Source organism: Chaetodon auriga, chromosome 9 (genome assembly GCF_051107435.1).
Source record: "Chaetodon auriga isolate fChaAug3 chromosome 9, fChaAug3.hap1, whole genome shotgun sequence".
Taxonomy (NCBI): domain Eukaryota; kingdom Metazoa; phylum Chordata; class Actinopteri; order Chaetodontiformes; family Chaetodontidae; genus Chaetodon; species Chaetodon auriga.
Genome location: NC_135082.1, coordinates 6,689,071 through 6,694,931, shown reverse-complemented (window position 1 = coordinate 6,694,931; position 5,861 = coordinate 6,689,071).

The window sequence follows — 5,861 nt, the reverse complement described above, 5'->3', positions numbered from 1 at the left end:
CCCTATTATCCTGCACTGTACACTTCATACAAATACACTTATTTAGATATGAAGGGAACAAACGTCACACCACATCTTCTCTGAGTCATTACCCAGTCAAATCAAAACACACAGACATAATACACACTCTGCTGCCATCACCCTTTACAGTGGTGGATCTTCAGTGTCTGTTGTGGATGAACGTCCATAAATCTGTCTAGAAAAAAAATGATGTTTTCTTCAGTTTTCTATGCTCAACTTAAATCTGAGTTTAAGATCTGTGACATCACAAATCCTTTGAAAGCCAATCATGATCCATCGTTCAACTTAGAGTATGATGTGGAGAATAAAAGCCCTGCATTCAAACTGAGAATGGAGTATTCTGTGAGGTAGGAGACTTCCAAACAAAACGTTTTGCATATCCATAGCTGATGGCTTTTTTTTAATGAGGGACGAGGAGTAACTCGACATTTTGAAGATATATAACATTTTTTAAAGTCTTAAAAGACGCCTGGAGAGGATCTGTAAGACATTCGGAGATGTTGATTCTCAATCTCCTTTTTCATCAGATTCATTGGGCAGTGCAGGATAAAGCTGACCGATGGTCCACAGGTGGTCTGATGTTCAAGGCCGGCACCAGGTGAGACGTGACAGCAGACAGGGAACTGAGGAGCTGTTAGGGGCCGTCTCTCAGTGCACACCACTAGGCCAAGTGAGCTTCTCACATTTTTGTCAATAGCTTTCTCAGTTTTTTTTCATGTACACAACAAAAAAGCTATTTTTATTTCTATTCTAAGAACTATTATGGCCTGTATTTTGTCAATAGCTTTCTCTCTCTCTCTCTCTTTTTTTTTTTTGCCACAGACACTTCAGACCAACTTTCATTCCAGCCACCTTTCATTATAAACACATCCTCCAGAAAATTCACGCTATGCAATTCTGACTTTTTCCACTATATATTTCCATCTGGACCATAGACACATCTTTTATTAAGACTTAATTTATGCGCTCTTTTTCCATTCTGTTGGTAAACTTCATGCATAAATGTGTAAAATGGTAAATGGACTGTATTTATGGTGTTTTTCTCATTTTCCGACCACTCAGACACTTTTCAACACATGTCAGCATTCACCCCTTCACACACTGATGGCAGAAGCTGCCCCCCCACTCATCAGTAGCAGCAGAGCACTTTCAATTCAAAGTGCCCCATGATGATTCTTTTCTATTCTCCACAGCCATCAGGAACAATCTGGGGTTCAGTATCTCGCCCAAGGACACATTAACATGCAGACAGGGGGAGCTGGGGATCGAACCACCAACCATCCCTATATGTATATATGAGTATAACTTTCCACCAGTGTAGGTCTCCCCCCTTTCACCATAATCAAAATCCAGATATTTGTGGCATAAACAAATGCAAATACTGATGGAATAGTTTAGTTACACCCTGAAACTCTTCCTCTTTCCATGAGGTACAAAATCCACTGTCCCATCATCATTCTTCTTGATTAAATGTATATCAGGAGATGTAGATGAGGTTAGAGATGAATGAAATGTGGCCTGTCAGTCAGCATTAATGTTCCTAATATTTTGTACATTTAGTGAACATCCAAAACCATTACTATACAGTATCCAGCTGCATAAAGCAGCTTCAGTATAAAAATGTCAAGAGGAAATTTATCATTTACTCAGTGCTTTAGCAATCCTTGAGTTCCTTATTGATTTTACAATCAAGGAAACCTTGCAGTTCAGTATGATCAATTGTGTATTGTTCATACATTACCTATATCCTCACTTTTAAATGGCTAAATCTCTCTATTCCAGCACTGAAATGACCTCGTGTGCGTGAAGTGATGTGGTCCCCCTGGACTGCTGAAAACTTTTATGTGATAAAGCCTTGTTTTAAGTTTTAACCTTCACTGTTTAGACCTCAGAATGCCTGTGATAACCTGAGGAAGAAGTGGAGCCCGGTCTAAACAGGACAGAGGTTTATGAGTGGGTGCAGATGCAGACGAGGAAAGATAGCAAGTGATAGGAGAATTGGATCCCTTCGCAGGAAGAAAGGGGTGTCACAGACGTGCACCGATAAGGGTGCCCGGCTCTTCTAGGTCTAGTGGATCAGAAAAAAAAACAAACAATGTAGAATTTAAATTAGACCTGCAATGCCAAGTCAGTGTCAGTGACATTGCACACAGTGGAAACTCAGTTTCACACAGTCTGTGTAAGATCAAGCAGGCTACATTTTGTAAACACAGTGCTTATGTTAGTGTGAATATCATGGACATTCAGTGTAAATATACCCAGCGTATATGGAATGCATTTCATTTTGGCTCTAGACTCCAATATGGTTGATGTTTGTTTGATGTATGTTTCTGTGTTGCCCTGGCTGTGAAAACAAATATTCCTCTGTGATAATAAATCCTAAGTCTAAAGTTGTTTTCTGAAGGTTTCCGCAGTCCACCATGGGGATGAAGAAATCCTCTCGCATCTTGGTCTAATGAAACCTTTTCATCTGAAGGTCTTGGAATGACAGGACGATCCAAATAAAAGCTGATTTCTCTTATCTTATGAAGATACAAAGCTTAGTTAGTTTCAATAAACTTGTCCTCAAACTCATCTTATTTTGTAAGTTAGTCAAAATCCATAGATCATTGGTGAAATAAAAATAATTACCTGCAGCCCTACCTCATTCATTCATTCATTCATTCATCTTCTATACCCGCGTATCCCTTTCAGGGTTGCGGGGGGCTGGAGCCTATCCCAGCTAGCAATGGGCGAGAGGCGGGGTACACCCTGAACCGGTCGCCAGCCGATCGCAGGGCTACATAGACAGACACACGGACAGACAACCATTCACACTCACACTCACACCTATGGACAATTTAGAGTCACCAATTAACCTAATGAGCATGTTTTTGGTCTGTGGGAGGAAGCCGGAGTGCCCGGAGAGAACCCACGCATGCACGGGAAGAACATGCAAACTTCACACAGAAAGGCCCTGCCCAACCCAGGGATCGAACCAGCGACCTCCTTGCTGTGAGGCACGCGCACTAGCCCTACCTCACATTTTAAAAAAAGATAATGCAAGTGTGAAAATTAAGGAATGACTAAAATCACACTCAAGAGAGCCGAGCTCCGCCATAAGCTGAAGGCCTTGGAGAATAGTTACAGTTCGAGCCGTCTGCAGTCGAAGCAATATTACCACTGTCATGATCGACTGGACGTCTGAGTGAGAGTGAAGAAACACAGACACAGGAGGGAAAGTTAACGTGAGCTCTACTCTGCAGTGAGGCCAATACGGAACAGCCAGTCAGGAAAGTAAAGGAGGCCGTGGGGACGGATGTATGGTTTATCCCTGTCTCAGGAAGAGAACCGGGAAATGAACCTAGCACTATAAGAGATTGGGCTAAAAAAAAAAAAAAAAGAAAGATCCTTCACACACACAAATCCACACAAATACCCTACAGTGTGTGTGTGTGTGTGCGTGTGTGTCTGCAAATCTGTCTTCTCTGTGTGGAGAATGAGTAGTTGCTGCGGCTCCTGAAGCAGAGAAGCTGGTAAGATAGAAAAAAAAAAACATTTTTTCTCAGATCTGTTTAGCTTAAAAAGATGCACACACATACACACACACACACACCCACACATGCACACACACTGTCTTCATACTGATCAGTAAAGCTGAAGAAGCAGCTTCCATCTTCATTAGCTGCTGAAGTTTAAGTCAGCGTGAAGGTGAGAGAGATGAGATTTGTGTGTGTGTTCGTGTGTGTGTGTGTGTGTGTGTGTGTGTGTGTGTTTGCATGTGCCTCTGTGTATTGTTGTCAGCCTGCAGAGTCCATCTCTCACTTGTCATCTGCATCTCATTCTTTCCGAATCCTTTAAGAGGCTTTCACACCAATCACCCCCTCTCAGTCTGCACCTCTGTGTGTCAATCTCTCTCTGCCATTCTCTTCACCTCTGGAAAACACAAATCTGTGAAGTCATGGAGGGGAACTTTTCTCCGCATGAACAACGCCCATGCTCTCCACAGCAAGCCGAGCAGCCTCCAAATTTAAGACCTTAAAATCTCAGGTGAAGGAAAAGAAAAAGAGGGAAAAAATACCATCAGACAAAGTTGTTTCTGCGAGACAGAAAAGGCAGATCACCACCTGCACATCTGCCATTTGCTGGACACTTTCCATGCAAAGCTCCTTCCACAGCAGAGGAGACCTGCAGTGTACCTGCAGTGTTTGGAGCAGAATTAATTATTTGCTTTCTTTAATGTATTTTAGTTCTACAGTTGCATGGAGTCCATCACGTCCCAGTCTCTATCTAAATAACTGGTATTTTCTATACCAGAGCAGCTCGGACCTGATAGGAAGTGATGTGCAACCCAAAATTTCAGGATTTTACAGTGTGCAGAAATTTCATATTCAACCCTATTTAACTGAACAGAAAGATAATTAAGGTGCTTTTGTTTTCAAGGCTTATGCAAGTAGCAACTGCATAGAAGTTTCAGTTTTCAGTCTGGTTCATGCACCAGTGTTATCCATATTTTGCAGCACAGTCTTGAATATTTTGAACAGTGGTGCAGACAGGTGGACCGATATTTATTTAATGTCAGAAAGTTTCTTGAAAACTGAAAAGTGAGGAAAGAGTGGGAAAAAGTGGAGAATGTGGGCCTGTGACATAGAGAAAGAGAAAAGGAGATTTTCTTTATAGAAAATGGGATATATGGTGTAAATCAGATACCAGATGTTGGTAAAAAATAGCAGTTAAACCTTAATGGATTTTAACACCAGAGTCAATTTCGTAATTGAACTGGACGTCAGATCAACCCTCATTTTCTGCCCGTCAGGCCCTCAAGGCTCAAAAACACTCATTACTGTGAAGCAATCGTAACTACTTTTATTCTGCTGCTGTTGATATTTACCGGGGGCATTCGCTTCACTCACAGATGGACGTTAAATAATCCCTCCACCTTTTTTTAAACTCAAATATTCAATTCTCCACTTCGTACAGAGGAGGAGGAGCGGCACCACTGCATGTGGTCCATGCAGTACAATGTGGCACTGAAGTGATGGATTGATCTGCAGTGTGAGAGTGAATTGTGTATTTTTATGTCAGTGTGTGTGTGTGTGTGTGTGTGTGTGCCTGAGCCTCAGGGAAGCCTGACTTCCTGTCATCAGTCTTTATGATGTTGGTTATGGCTGTTAACTTTATGACCTCACAGAGGGCAAACACACCATCTTATCTCACATGCGCACACACACACACACGCACACACACGCACACACGCACGCACACACACACACACACACACAAACCTATACACCATCAGATACTGACATGTTTTGCGGTGTGTGTTTCATGGGACAAACAGGACATCATGTTGAGTAATCTTTGGGGACAGCAGCTCAGAGAAATGACTATTGATCTGAAGGATGAGATACTTCCTTCAAAGGGATTCCTGCACAGTAAAGTCAGGCTCAAAAATATCAACCAGCAGTACTTTTCAAAATACAGTCAGAGAAGAAATTAGGTCTCAAAAATCTACTCAGGCAAAACAATCACGAATCACCAAATTCCCCCTCTAAAAAACAGGAAAAACAAGAGTCTGACGATTCAGTAATTTATGTCATTTAAAAGTCATACATCATTCATGTTACTTTGGGTAATAAACTTTGTCAGCTTTCATAAGTAAATGCTGTCTTGTTGTTCTTTACTGTGATTCATCCGGCTGATGAAAAATATTTACATTCTGTCTGGAGGAGTTCATTTTAGTCTCTTGAGATGCTAATGAACTTGTTCCAAGAATTTATTTGAGTCACTTCATTCCCAGGATGGTGCTGGAATGATCATGAAGTATGAAGGGAGGGTTAAAGTAAGAAGAGCGAAAACAA